General features: G+C 52.8%; 1 protein-coding gene across 8 annotated transcripts in view; it reads left to right on the top strand.

Moving 5' to 3' along the window:
- The window catches only part of CELF1 (CUGBP Elav-like family member 1), a 288,215-nt gene that overhangs the window by 149,009 nt on the left and 123,470 nt on the right, over window positions 1-15,736 (top strand). The window lies entirely within an intron of this gene.

Here is a 15,736-nt window from a genome sequence, read left to right as displayed (position 1 = left end):
TGCCTCCCCACTGGCATAGAATGGGGTTCTTGGCAGAGTGCTCAGTGCTGGGGTGACTTGCTCAAGAGGTTGTCTGTCTGGGACTCGACTGGGTTGCAATAGCAAGATATTTGGTGCAGGCCCTGAGGGATGGCTTGTGCTGTGATTTGGCAGGTGAGCTTTCATTTAAAGCCTGCACTGCCTATCGTGGGTGTGTGAATAAAAATGTTGCATTGTTTTGAGAAAAAGTAAGAGGGTACAACATATGTATGTGTGTGTGTGGGTTGATGCGCATGCACCAAAGGCCAATTGTCTGTGTAGCATTGGTTTAAAGTAAAGCTTCAAACTAGTGCAACCCAAGGGTTTGTTCAAATTATTTGTAACTCTGTTCCATTAGACTTTACATTTGTGAACTCCAAGCCTTCTTTAGCCTTCCCTGGGACTTGTACCCGACTTTACAGATCTCGGAGGACGCTCAAATCCATTTACTGTGATTTTTCTTTTGTTGTGTGAACTAACTTTCAGCCCTTGGAGAAATCCTATTTGCCAAAACTTTTATATTTAATTACTGTTTTTATGTGTTTTTATGTTGCTCTTTCTCCTCCGTCCTAAAATGTGAAACAGATGTACCACAGGAGTTTGTATATTTTAATGATCTAATTTTGTATGGTGTGGCGGATCCACTATCTTTCCGATCTTCCCGGATTCTTAATCGCTCTCTTTTGTATACTTGGCCTTATTGGTATATCGGCTTTGCCTCCCCGCGGGACGTTCCAAACTCGGTCTCTCCACCCGAGGATACATGCCACAGATCACAAGGTGAGAGAGAGAGGCTGGTGCGCGGGAGTCCTTGGCCGGCAAGGGTCTGCTCGCTCTAATTCCGGGTGCGGCACTTACCCCTCCCGAGCCTCCCTCCTTCTTGCCCTGCTGACATGTCACTTCTCGGTTAGACCCCATTAGAGGCGCAGTCCGCTGTCGCTCCGCGGGGCCGGGAGTCAGTCCTGCTGGGATATGATCCGGCAGACCCGAGGTTGCGGCAGACATCACCTGCCTGCTGATGGAGGCTACACACGGTGTCTGTCAGCTATGAGGAGGCAGAGCACGCCTCCGTCTGCCCCTCCGCCACACCTGGAGCTGCGCGAGCAAGTGCTCACCTCGGTACTTAAATATAGACCCAATTGAACACAGTCTCTGTCTATGTAAATATGACGAGAGACAGCGAAAATGCATAAAATAAAATACTTGATGCCAAGTTCACAACGGAAGTACAATTTATTTAAATTTCGGCTCTGCAGGAAACATCAGAAAGCCCCGCCTCGACCCAATCAAATTATAAAAGGATCATCGGAATAAGTCGGTATTTCAGTTGCGAGAATCATTCCTGTTCGATAAAACGTAGAAGTGTAAAATCTACAGCATGCTGTTTTTTCTGCGTTTTACACTGGTCAAAGTAAAGGCACGTTAGGTAATAACCCCTCGTCATTAGGTAAGGCACACACATGGTGAAATGCTCTAGGAAACATGCTTAGCTTTGGAGATGAGCGTGTCTATGAAACACCGAAGCTGATGGCGGGGGCGGGCTTTAGGACCCAGCAGAGACGGCGGGAGGCGGCGGTGTGTGTGGATATCACTGGAAGCCCAAAGAGAGTGCTGCTGAACGCTGCCTTCAATCTGCAGCTCAGCAGCAGCAGCTCCGAACCAGGGCTCGCAGCCTCACTGCTCCCGGAGCACCAGACCGGCGGACAGCATACAATGGAAGGCGCCAGGAGGCGGGGGTGCCCGGGGAGCACCGCCTGAGCCGCCCCGCACAGGGCTCACCATGAAGAAGCCGCCGGTGGTAAGTGGAGTGATGTCTGGGGGCAAGGGGTGCAAGGATGGGTCCGTGTGGAGGGATGTGACAGCCATTGTAGAGCAGATCAGAAGCTGCGCGGGAAGACCACTCATCATTTCAACCCTTCCAGTCAGATTTAAACAAAAACCCTCCACAAACCCCACTACAGCCACTGTGCCGATGTAAGCACACTTCAAACCTGGTGCAGCCAGATATACTCACAAACACTTAGCAAACAATCTTTGCATTTACATAATGTCTTTTCTAGGTATGGTGACTTGAAACTAAAATAAACGTGATCCGAATTAAGGGTCTGTATACATTTTGTGGCTCAAGATAATTGGGCTGTCAGCTTGTGGGTGTCTTTTGCACGTGTGTGCCCCTGTTGTCTGCTTGTGCCTCTGTGTGCCCCTGTTGTCTGCTTGTGCCTCTGTGTGCCCCTGTTGCCTGCTTGTGCCTCTGTGTGCCCCTGTTGCCTGCTTGTGCCTCTGTGTGCCCCTGCTTGTGCCTCTGTGTGCCCCTGTTGTCTGCTTGTGCCTCTGTGTGCCCCTGTTGTCTGCTTGTGCCTCTGTGTGCCCCTGTTGCCTACTTGTGCCTCTGTGTGCCCCTGTTGCCTGCTTGTGCCTCTGTGTGCCCCTGTTGCCTGCTTGTGCCTCTGTGTGCCCCTGTTGCCTGCTTGTGCCTCTGTGTGCCCCTGTTGCCTGCTTGTGCGTGTGTTGGGGGGGCTCTGTTGGTGTGTGTGGGTCTGTGTGTGTCTGTATGTGTGTCTTTGTGTGGCATTTGCCAGAGATTAAACTATTGGCATTGTAAATGACAATGCCATTTATTTATCTGTTGTGAAGACCAACACATAAATACAAATTTTGTCATTTACAGTGCCAATAGCTCAAACTTTTCAAAAGGCGAAACCATTGCATTGTAAATGCTTGTTAGTATAAAGATGGGAGCGGGCCCCCTGTTCAAATTAGATCATCTTTGGAATCAAGACACGACTTTCTGCGAAAGGACTTCAAGATTTCTTCCTCAAGATTCTCCCTTGTGGCTAAGGAGTAGTCACCCTGCATCCGCAGGCACCATCCTAAGAACACTGCGGTCTGCTGCAAGTCCTTCTTCACGAATCCGACGACCCAGCTCGACGAGACCCGGCTTCCCTGGCACCTCTGACCTCTACAGCAAAGCTGAGAACCGTGAGTGCGACGAGACCTCGAGGGACCGACGATCGCCAAGACTGCACGACTTCTTTGTAACAAGCCCACCGAGTCTTCCACTGGTGAGTGCTTTGGGGTCCGAGAAGCCCCAACCCTGCGCAGCTCCAGCACCCAAGATCAGCCTCCCTGCATCTCCACGATCTGCGTGGAGCCCTTCTGCTGTTTGCTGTGCACCGCGTTGTTTGGCTACTAGCCGGCTGGCTTGTGGCCTTCTGAACGACGCCCGACGACATCACTGCTGCTGGTCTGGTTGCTCCAGACTGGCCCTTGCTTCATTCTTTAAGAGAGGCACCCCGGACCCTCCTGGTCCACTCCAGACGCCATTTTAGGTCCACCGCGTGGGCTTGAATTTGCCAAGGCTTTGTTGCCCAATCCTGGGTCCAGCGACGCCAACAGCTTCTATCTTCGTGGGACAGCTCGATCCTCCTTCCTGGTCGCCGACAACGCCTCCTGGTCCGTGAGATCTTCGAGCACAGCGTCACCCACACGCCTTGTCGAGGTGGCTACCATCCGGTGCCCTCCTGGTGCCCACTGACTACTGGCTAGTAGTCTCGAACTTGGTCCCCTCTGCTTTCAGGTGTCATCTACCATCGATCCAGGCTTGGATCCACCGAACTTTCTTCACTGGTCGCCTGCCAGCAACTTCTTTCTTCCAGGCTCCTGGTCCGTCAACGAGGATTCCCGACGTCCTTTGAGTCCTATGCAGCTGCAGCCCCTGGGCTAGGTAACTTCGGCATTTCGGTGCCCCAGCATAGCCTCAGTATCCAAGGGTCAGAATCTACTTTCGTTTTCTCCCTACCAGGTCGGGTTCGCCCGAGAACACTAACTTTGCAATTTCTAGCTACCATAGACTTTGTCCCGCATCTCGCGTGAGAGTGCACACACTGCACCCGAGTCCCCTGGGTCTCCTAGAAGTAATCTAACGATTCTATAGTCAAGTCCTAGCGATTCCAAAGCCTATTAGTACTGTACTTACCTGCTAGTAAATTCGCATTCCACTTTTCAAGTATATGGTTTTCCGTGCCCCTCGGGCATTTGTATATACTGTGCTAACTTAAGTATTTTTGTACGAGTTTTGGTTTGTGCTTAGTACCCTGTCCTCATAAAGAGTACAGGGCTGTTGTGATCTTTAATAAATAACTGTTTATTTTCATAACACTTGTGTGGTGTCCTTTCACTTGGTGTTCAAGGGGTATATGTGGTATAACAGCTGGCTTAACACGCCCTCTCGAGTCTTTAGCCTTAGACTGCTCGTATCCACGCTACTAGGATAGCTGGTCTATTAGGTTGACTTACAACCAATCATCAATAAGGGTTGCTGGACTGATACATAGTGTTCACTAGAATAGTGACCTCTGCATATCAGGCCACCTTCTCACATTGGTGAGCAGCGGTTGGGATTTGAGCTTGCTGTTGTTTTACCACACGTATCCTAAGAATATCTTGTTGAAAGATCACATAAGTACTGTTAGTACATATAACTAAGCTTAGAATACTCCGAGTTCTACTGAACCAGCTGTTGCAGCTCCTCAAGGCTTAGCACACCTTGGCTGCAACTCTTAGCAAGGGATCAGTAGGTAAACACATAGTGGAGGTAGGTGCATCACTTACACCACACTAGAATCAGCATGTCAGACAAAGGAGGAAACTCTGAGTATCCCCTTGTCAGTGGACCCTCCACAGGTCCTTACTTCAAAATATGCTGCTCTTAGCTTCCATTAGATGAGACAAGTGTGTACCCTCAGGAAGCTAAAACAGGGGTCTAACCCCACCACCTCCTTTCTGATTGGCCTCTTAGAGGCTTATGATGCCAGTAGGGCTGGTAACCCAGACCCTTCTAATCCAGAGGGGAGTTTGCCCTCCTTACAGGGACCCTTTGATAGCCAGGACCATCCCCTCCAGGAAGCAGATGATGATGAGGATGAGGACCAGTTGTCAGGGGATGAGGCAGATAAGGGACAGGTAGAAGTCAATAGACTAACCAGGTCCAACTTAAGCAGACATGAGCTTGGTACCAGGGGACTCCTGGGCCCACTCTCAGGTCAGCTTAACATTGGGAATGGACGAGTTAGGTCTCTATCAAGAGGCTCTAACAGATCCCTTCGAACCAATGGCTCTCTCAACTCTTCTCACAGAGGGATGTCTTCCCCTAAGAGGAGAGTGTATGGAGCTGAAGAAAGGGCAATCAAACAGAGTATTGAAAGGGAAGAACTTGCCCTGGCCAAAGAGAGACTTGCCCTTGCTAGAGAGCAAGAATTATGTGGGCTACAGCCCACTGGTGGCAGCAATAAACCTAGCAATACGGAAAGGAGTTTTGATACAAAGCACCTGAATAAGATAGTGCCCCCCTTTAAAGAAGGGGATGACATCCACAAATGGATTACTGCTTTGGAGAGAGCCTGCACTGTGCAGGGTGTTCCCCAAAGTCAGTGGGCAGCTATCTTGTGGCTCTCCTTTGATGGTAAAGGTAGAGATAAGCTCCTCACCACAAGGGTGGAGGATGCTAACAATTACAAAATCTTGAAGAATACACTGGTTGATGGGTTTGGTTTAACCACTGAACAATACAGGATGCTGTTCAGAGACACCCAGAAAACTCAGTCTCAAGATTGGACTGACTTTGTTGATTGTGCCACTAAGGCTTTTGAAGGCTGGCTACTGGGTAGTAAGGGTTCGAGGCATGTGGGCTGCTGAATTCATATCTGTGCATAGATCGCCACCTAGTGTTGGGTCCGGATGATTGCACATTGTTGTCCTGGAAGAGTCTTCGAAGTATCACGAGATAGGTGGCTCCTCCCCTGGACTACAGTGCGCATGGGCATCGCCTCCATCCCCAGATTGTTTTTTTACGCCATTGGGTTCGGATGTGTTTCGGTTCCCTCTGTCGGAACCGATAGTTATTCAACTTCTACTCGAGACCAAAAGGTCTTTAGGCTGGGCGTCGGTATAGTTGCGTACGGGTTTCTTTCTGACTCTCAGCTCCGATCTCTATCTGCCCTTCCACGTGCTTTCGGCGCGGACGGGCCTACACTACACTCTTGCTATGGAGCGAACTCCGTTTAAGAAGTGCCTGGTGTGTAACTCTAAATATTCACACCTCGACGTGCACCCTGTGTGCAATACCTGCTTGTCGCCGGATCACCGCGAAGACACCTGCATGGCGTGTTCGAAGTTCCGGAGCAAGAAGACTTTAAAGATTCGTCGGGCCAATAGGCTCCAGGCTCAGTTATCGGCTACGGCGCCCCCACCTGATGACATTTTCCAGGAATCTGTCGAGGGAGAAGACGACGTGCCAGGTTCGGACTCTAATCCCGCATCCGAAGGTGAAACCTATGACGAAGGTGCGGAGAACCTTGACGAAGTCACCGACGAGGTAGGGGACGACGAACAGGCTTTTGCCACTATGGGTGATAGCTCAGAGGAGGAGCATCCCCAACCAGACTCTGGGGTTATTACCCCTCCTACGGACCAGGTCGAGGGATCGCCTTCGGGCCTTACCCAAGATCTAACTATGAGTCCTACGTCCCCGCCTCCGGGCCCGGTCACGGACACTTATGAACCATCACTTACGTCGAAGAAAACGAAAGTGAAGCCAACTGGTCACGCACCCTCGGATGCGAAACCGAAAGTGAAAGTTGCGCTGGTAAAGAAGGTTCTGGAGGCGTCAACTTCCAAGGAAACCAAAATGGCCGACTCAAAGAGCCACGCCAAGATGGCCGACCCGATGTCCTCGGGGAAGGTGCCGAAGGCGAAATCGTCCGACGCGGCTGCGTCGGCTCCGAAAGGGGTCGTGAACCCGAAGTCGGCTCCGAAAGGGGTCGTGGACCCGAAGTCGGCTCCGAAAAAGCGTCTGGGCGACGACGCGCATGGCCATGGGGCGTCGGCCCCAAAGAAGGCGCATGCGGGTGATCGGGCTCTCGATGCCGAAGAGTCACTCGAGCCGGTCAAGCCCTCTCCGGCCTTGACGAAGAAGGTGGCGGAATCTTTGCAGCGGATTCGAAAAGACACTGTCGCGCCAAAGCTCACGCCTAAGCCTGCAAAAGAGCAGACGCCTATCCGTTTCACCTTTCCTCCCAAGTCGGCGCCGAAGGCCTTCGCGCCGAAACAGAGTGGACCCTCGAAGGAGGTACTGGCACCTAAAGCGGCCTTGGTGGTGTCGAAGCTTCGACTCCAACCGCTTGCTGAAGAGGAACGTCGTGAGGTGACCATCGACGCCAACACCGGAAAACTGTCGCTCCTCAAAAGAAAGATCACGACGGAGCCGGCGTTGGAACATTTTAAGATCCCTCTCAAAAACAAACGGATCTCCGAGGGCTCTTCGGCGCTGGTGGAACCTGTGTCCCCACAACCCCTGGGGTACTCGCCGACGCATTCCGTCGCGGCCGGTGCGGACGAGGAAGACGCCGAGTACGACTATCCGGCGTACTCGGATCCGGAGGAGGAGCACGTTCCGTGGTCCGCCGGAGGCGACCCTGAGGACCCGCAGGGGGGTCAGGACGCTCAACTTTTCGCGGCCAAGACGTCCCCGACAGAGGATTCGGCGGCCTTCAATGCCCTGATAGAGCGGGCTGCTGCTAACCACGACGTCGAGCTGCACGCGGACCCCGTGGATGTGGACTTCTTATTCGACACCTTCTCGGTAGCCGAAAAATCAGTCAAGACGCTACCGATGCTGAAGGGGGTGCTTAAACATGCTACGGAGGTCTTCAAGGAGCCCACCCGAGCGCGTGTGGTCAACCCTCGCATCGACCGGAAATATAAGGCAGCGCCCACGGATCCGACATATATCAAGGGACACTTGCCATTGGACTCCCTGGTCGTTTCCAATGCTCTGAAGAGGGCGAACTCTCAAACTACTGGTGACGCTCCTCCCCCAGACAAAGAGTCCAAGATCTTCGAGGCCTCAGGCAAACGGATTGCTGCACAGGCAGCGAATATCTGGAGAATATCTAACACCCAAGCCTTGCTTGCACGTTATGATAGGGCCCATTATGACACATTAGAGGCCATACTACAACACTTGCCTGACCAATACAAGGAGGCGGGGGAGATGCTCATTCAGGAGGGTAAACTCATTACGAATGCATCCATCAAATGTGCGTTGGATGTGGCAGACACAGCCTCCAGGGCTATCAATACTAGTCTGCTGCTTAGACGCCATGCCTGGCTTAGAATTTCGGGGTTCAAACCCGACATCCAAACCACTATACTGAATCAGACAGTGAATCCTGACCATCTGTTTGGCCCTGAGGTGGATGCCACCCTGGAGAAAATGAAAAAAGATACGGAAACTGCCAAGTCCATGGGGGCTTTACAAAGTCAGCAGTTTCGGAGTGGTTCCTTTCGCCGCTCAAACTCCAGAGGCACCTCAAGGGGACAAGCATCCCAGTCCACACCATATTACAAGACTAACAACCAAGCCTCGTATAACAACAAAAATAAAGGTGGTTACAGAGGCAATAATGTCAAGGGCAGGGGACGTGGCAACAATAGCTCCAGGTCCACCGCCACCAACAAACAGTGACGTCTTGTCACTGCTCCCCGGCCATGCAACACCGGTCGGGGGGAGGCTCCAGCAGTTCCTGCCGGCGTGGAAGTCCATCACCACGGACAGGTGGGTGAGGTCTATTATCCAGTACGGGGAGCTTACGTCCATTCCACCGGACATACCCCCAAGGAGCCGTCCTATGTCAGGCGAGCACTTGACCTTGTTGCAGCAAGAAGTTCTAGTCATGCTGCAAAAAGGGGCGATGGAGCTCGTTCCATTGCAAGAGCGGGGAACAGGGGTTTACTCCCTGTATTTTCTGATCCCCAAGAAGGACGGATCCCTCAGGCCTATCCTGGACCTCAGGCCCCTGAACTGGTACATCCTCTCGGAGCATTTCCATATGCTCACGTTGCAGCAGGTGCTTCCCCTGCTTCAACAGGGGGACTTCCTGGCTACGCTGGATCTGAAAGATGCCTATTTTCATATTCCCCTGCATCCTTCCCACAGGAAGTACCTCAGATTCACTATCTTAGACCAGCATTACCAGTTCAAGGTTCTGCCGTTCGGGGTCACCACGGCACCGAGAGTGTTTACCAAGTGCCTAGCGACTGTGGCGGCGCATCTCCGTCGCCAGCACGTCCACGTCTTTCCCTACCTGGACGACTGGCTCATTCAGGCAAGAACAGAACAGCAGTGCGTCGACCACGTGTCACGCACCATTCATCTCCTGCACGATCTGGGATTCTCTCTGAACTACCCGAAGTCCCATCTCCAGCCCGCCCACGTGCGACAGTACCTGGGCGCGACAATCAATACTCTGGCGGCCACCGCGCAGCCACATTCAGTGAGAATCGCCAGTATCCAGGCGCTGATCCAACGATTCAGACCCCAACACTCGCTTCCAGCGAGGGTGTTCATGCAGTTGATAGGCATGATGGCCTCCTGCATCTCCATTGTCCCGCACGCGAGACTACATATGCGTCCGCTTCAGGAGTGCCTTGCACGTCAGTGGACTCAGGCTCATGGGCAACTGACAGACCTAGTGTTGGTGAGCGGTCGGGCATACAACTCTCTGCATTGGTGGAATCCACACAACCTTTGCAAGGGCCGACCATTCCAAGAGCCTGTCCCACAGATTATCCTGACGACGGACGCCTCTCTCCAGGGATGGGGAGCGCATGTACTCCATTACACTGTGCAGGGACTATGGACACTACAGCAAAGGAAGATGCACATCAATGTGTTGGAACTGATGGCAATCTTCATGGCCTTGAAGGCGTTCAAAGTACATCTGTGCAACAAAGTCGTGTTGATCCGGACGGACAACATGACGGCCATGTACTACATTCAAAAGCAGGGAGGCACACACTCTCCACAGCTGTCTCATCTGGCTCAGAGCATGTGGAAGTGGGCCATTCAGAGGAACATCTTCCTCATGGCAGAGCATCTCCCGGGCAAGGACAATCAAATGGCGGATCTGCTCAGCAGGCACAGCCATCAGATGCACGAGTGGGAGATACATCCATCAGTACTCCAACCGTACTTCCAAAGGTGGGGTCATCCAGAGATAGACCTGTTCGCCACAAAGGAGAACGCAAAATGCCAAAGCTTCGCCGCCAGATTCCCACACCCCCAATCACAGGGCAATGCGATGTGGATGAACTGGTCAGGCAAATTTGCGTACGCTTTTCCCCCAGCGCCTCTGATACCGCTGGTAGCACGCAAGCTCAGGCAGCACTCGATGACTCTCATCCTGGTTGCTCCAACGTGGGCTCGCCAACCATGGTACACCACGTTTCTAGAACTGTCTGTGGTACCGCATCAAAGGCTTCATCTCACTCCCAGCCTTCTGACGCAGAGCCATGGCGACATTCAGCACCCAGATCCGCAACAGCTCAACCTGGCGATCTGGCTCCTGAAGTCCTAGAGTTTGGCTACCTCAATCTTCCTCCCGATTGCATGAACATCATTCGGGAGGCAAGGAAGCCCACTACCAGAGCTTGTTATGCGGCTAAATGGAAGAGGTTTGTCATCTACTGTGCTAACCACAATATTGACCCTCTAGATGCTTCCATTCAAAACATCATTTGCTATCTTTTCCACCTGTATCAATGCAACCTGGCATACTCTTCCATCCGCATTCACCTGTCTGCTATGGCAGCATACCTCCAGAATAGGCAACACCTGTCACTCTTCAGGGTCCCTGCTATCAAGGCCTTTCTGGAAGGACTCAAAAGGGTCATTCCACCAAGGACCCCACCAGCTCCAGAATGGAACCTCAATGTGGTTCTTACGAGGCTGATGGGTCCTCCCTTTGAGCCACTGCACTCTTGTGAGCTTCAGTTTCTGACTTGGAAGGTTGCGTTCTTAGTAGCAATTACTTCGCTACGGAGGGTTAGCGAGCTGCAGGCGCTCACCATCCAAGAACCTTTCTTCCAGGTACATGCTAACAGGGTGGTGCTCCGCACTAACCCTAAATTCCTACCCAAAGTGGTATCCCAATTCCACTTAAACCAGACAATCGAATTGCCGGTGTTTTTCCAAAACCCAGAGACGCTGGCGGAGCGCATGCTCCACACCCTTGATGTTAAGAGGGCCTTGATGTATTATGTAGACAGGACAAAAGAATTTCGCAAAACCAAGCAGCTTTTTGTTGCTTTTGCCACTCACCACAAGGGAAACGCTATCTCTAAAGCAGGGATTGCTAGGTGGATAGTAAAGTGCATTCAGATCTGTTACGCTAAAGCTAAGCGCACTCTCACTATCCCACCGAGGGCCCACTCCACCAGGAAGTTGGGGGCCTCTATGGCTTTCCTAGGTAACATTCCCTTAGAAGATATCTGTAGAGCAGCCACATGGTCTACCACACATACTTTCACTAAACACTACTGTGTAGACGTGCATTCCAAACAGCAGGCAGCTGTTGGTCAGGCTGTTCTAAAAACGCTTTTTCAGACTGCTGCAGCTGGCACGGGCGGCCGCCGTTAATGGAGGGACTGCTATGTATTCTATGCACAGATATGAATTCAGCAGCCCACATGCCTCGAACTGCAAATGCTACTTACCAGTATGCATCTGTTCTTGGCATGTAGGGCTGCTGACATTCATATCGCCCACCCTCCTCCCCGGCGCCTGTAGCAGCTGCAGAATTAATTCATATACATACATATGCTCATAGCATGGTCATCACTCACATTCTTCACTCCATCTCTGCCAATGGCTAAAAACAATCTGGGGATGGAGGCGATGCCCATGCGCACTGTAGTCCAGGGGAGGAGCCACCTATCTCGTGATACTTCGAAGACTCTTCCAGGACAACAATGTGCAATCATCCGGACCCAACACTAGGTGGCGATCTATGCACAGATATGAATGTCAGCAGCCCTACATGCCAAGAACAGATGCATACTGGTAAGTAGCATTTGCATTACTGATTTTAAAGGATTGTATAATCTAATTATGAGGGAGCAAATCTTAAATAATTGTCAGAACCAGTTATTACATCAGCACCTGGTAGACTCTGATCTGACCTCTCCACAGGAATTGGGTAAGAGGGCAGACAAATGGGTCAGAACCAGGGTTAGGCCTAAAAACCAGAGTGGTGACCAGAAAAAGGAATCAACCAAGCCTCAAGAGAAGGGTGGGGATAAATCCACAGAGAAGACTTCCCAAGGGCCCCAAAACTCCAACAAGGGTGGTGGGTCCCAGAACACTCCTTCAGAACAGAAGAAACCTTATTGCCATACCTGTAAACAGGTGGGTCATTACAAAAGTGATGCCAGTTGCCCTAAAAATGGTAATAAGGGAAATATACCCCCAGGTAATACTCCTAAACCTCCTGTTACCACTAGTGGTAATCCCCCAGGTGGTGGGAGTGCCCCCAAGAATGTGGTGGGCATTACTTTGGGCCAGCAGGAGGACTATGGCCTAGCCAGGTTCCCTGACCACACTCTTGTCTGTGAGACTGGCATGGGGTTTGCCAACTTCACTACTGGACCCCACATTTTGGGAAAGTATAGACAAGAAGTTTTAGTGAATGGTCAGAAAGTTGAGGCATTCAGAGACACAGGGGCCAGCCTCACCATGGTGAGTGACCATCTGGTCCCCTCTGCTCAACTGACCCCTAGTTTTACTTATCAGGTGACAGACATTCATGGAGTGAAGAGAAGGCATCCCATGGCAGTAGTCAAGCTCAGCTGGGGTAATGTCACAGGGCCCATGAGAGTGGCAGTGACAGATAACCTACCTGTAGATTGCTTACTGGGGAATGACCTGGAACTCTCAGCATGGGCTGAGGTGGAACAAGAGACTCATTCCAGAATGATAGGCCTATCCAGACAGGTTAGTGGGGCAGTAATAGCTACAGCCCCAGTCCAAGCACCATTCCTCCCTGAAAAGGTTGGAAGGGCAGTGGTAGCCACTGCCCAGGCTCAGACAGACTTTCCAGAACAGGATAGGAGGGCTGTGACAGTCACAGCCCAAACACAAACTGAGTGCCCCCCTGAAAAGGTTGGCAAGGTTGAAATGGTCTCAGCCTCTACTCAGACAGATAGTGAGGTTGTGAAGCCTGAAACAATGGATCACTCCACTCAAACAGAGAGCATTGAGGAGGAAGAAGAGTCTTCCCCCTCCCAGACACTAGGTGAGAGCCAGCCTCCTCAGGGAGCAGACTCTACCCCTGTTGAAGGAACTGCCCCAGAGGTAGTCAGGCCTAGCCTGGCAGAGCCCCTGATGGCAGTGGACCCTTCCCAGGTGGGACCCAGTCTGGAGCAGGTAACCTGCACCTCTCTACCCTGCCTCAGTCAGCCCAGGGCTGAAGAGGTCAGGGAGGCCAGTGGTGGACCCCAAAGGGCCCCCTGTCAAAAAGAACCCCTTAATCAGCAGATTAGGATCACTGAAGCTGGTAAACCTAGCCAAGTGAGAATAGAACAGACTCCTGAGGGATCCCCCTTAAAAGTAGTTAGGGAACTCCCACAGCTGGACACTGTTGGGCACAGCCAAACATGGGGCCTAAAAACCCCAGACCTGACCTGTCCCTTCAGTAAGCCAAACAGAGGGACTCAGCCTCCAGCTTTAGGTAGCCAGAGGCTGACCCTGAGAGCTCAGTGCATCTCAGCTAAAGAAAGAAAGGCACACATGATGAATGGTGATTGGAGGAAGTTGAGCCCAAAGGTAGAGGAGCCTCACTTCAGTACTCCATCCCAGCATCAGCCTTCTTCTTTCCCAAGACACACCAGAGACAGAGATTCCCTATGGTGGAGACCCTCAGATACCCTTAGGGTTAGGGGTTGCCTAGTGGACCATGACACAGGGGGAAACCAAGCCAGAGCTGGTCCTTCCTTATATGGCCACTTAGGTAATAGAGGCTTACCTGGACAAGGATAGCCTTATCTCCTTTCGTTTGGGGGGGGGGGGGGTTGTGTAGGAAGGTACATCCTGACTATGGTTGCCCCCAACTTTTTGCCCTGTGTTTTAGCTGGTTTTGGACATAGTCGACCTGGGGCCCTGCCAATCAGGACCCCAGGCCTACTGCTCTCTCTGTAAAATGGATTCCATGTACCCTAGGTACATTTCCAATTGGTACTGGGCCACCTTATCAGACCCTGTAACTCAGGGCATAGGTGTACCCAGGGCTGCCAGGGGCTGCAGCATGTATTATGCCACCCCTGGCTGGCCTCCTAAATTTGACACAACTGGCTGCATGACAGCTGGGGCTCCTCGACGTCGAGAACATCAAGACGACGGCGACGTTCGTCGTCGAAGACGGAACGCTCGACGTCGAGAAGGCGACGTGCAACGTCGAGGAGTCGACGGTCGACGCCGAGGAGCAGAGGATCGACGTCGAGGAGACGGCGTTCGACGCCGGAGTCCAGGAGGCGTCGTTCTACGCCAGAGAAGCGTCGCTCTGCGTCCAGCAAACAGCGGTCAGCATCTAGGAGTCGGTCACCCTCTCCAAAACGGCGCAGGAGGGATTCTAGTCCCAGAAGTCATGCTGCTTCCAGTGGGGGGCGCAAGAGGAAGCGGTCGCCTGCTGATGGGACTGGCTCTCCGCATCCTTCGCCTAAAGGGTCACCGGGCTCGGTGTACTCGGAAGTCTACACGCCATCTCGGCCCAGGACTCCTCCTCCTCCTCCTCCTGTTCCTAAGGAGGACCCTCCACCCAAACCGCCACTGCCTTCAGGAGACCCTCTTCCACCTCCGGTCCCTCCGCATGGGCACACCCCGCAGCCGAAGGTTCCTCCTCCGAGGTCCACTTCCCTGCCGTCCCTGCCTGTTCCTCCTAAGGGGACTCCAAAACCGAAACCCCGGGAGGAACCGACGAATCCCCGTGAGGAACCAAGGAAGACCCCTCCACGTAAACCGAAGGAGCGCCCACGAGCAGGCAGGTCTCGCTCTCGCTCTCGCTCTGGGAGGAAGGAGAGATCGCAGGCGCGAATCTCGCTCACACTCGGGGTCCTCTGGGACCAGGGATTATTCCCCTACCCTGTCGGGGTCACCGGACACGAGAGTGTCCCCGATAGATGACCTGGGGGCGTTTCAAGACGTCCTGTTGAGGGGAGCTGCGAAGTTGGGCATCTCCCTGACGGTGCCTACTCCGAAGACGTCGGTCATTTTCGAGACTCTACATCAAAAGCACCTGTCTCGTCCTCTCCTGCCTCTGGTGCCGGGCCTGGAAGAACCGGCTATGGACCTGTTTCTCACCCCTGCGGTGACGAAGGCGGCTCCATCACGATTACTAAAGAAGTACCGGGCTCCCGATTCGGATCCGGCCTTTTTGAGAGCGGAGCCTCCGCCTGACTCTGTCATCGTCACGGCGGCTCGCAAGCAGCATGCCACCGCTCCTTCCTCCACGGTTCCCCCGGATAAGGAGTCAAGGTGGATGGATTCGGCGGGGAGAAGAGTCTGTGGAACTTCCGCTACCTCCATGAAAGCGGCGAGTGCCACGGCTCTGTTGGGCCGATACGACCGCGCCCTCTGGGACTCCCTCGAGCGCTTTGCGGAGCATCTACCTCGGGAGCAGCGTGAAGACTTCATGGAAGTACTAAGTGAGGGGATGCTGGTGGCCAACCAGATAATCAGTGCGGCAGCGGACTCTTCCCTGTTGGCGGCGCACGGATTTTGCCACGGAGTCAACCAACGGCGCCACGCATGGCTCCGGCTTACGTCCCTGAAGCCGGACGCACAGCAGAGGGTGGCCAATCTGCCGTTCTCCGGTGAGACCCTCTTCGG

Source organism: Lissotriton vulgaris, chromosome 2_2, assembly GCF_964263255.1.
Source record: "Lissotriton vulgaris chromosome 2_2, aLisVul1.2, whole genome shotgun sequence".
Classification (NCBI taxonomy): domain Eukaryota; kingdom Metazoa; phylum Chordata; class Amphibia; order Caudata; family Salamandridae; genus Lissotriton; species Lissotriton vulgaris.
Note: the sequence above shows the minus strand (reverse complement) of the source record. Positions and strands in the feature narration are given on the sequence as shown.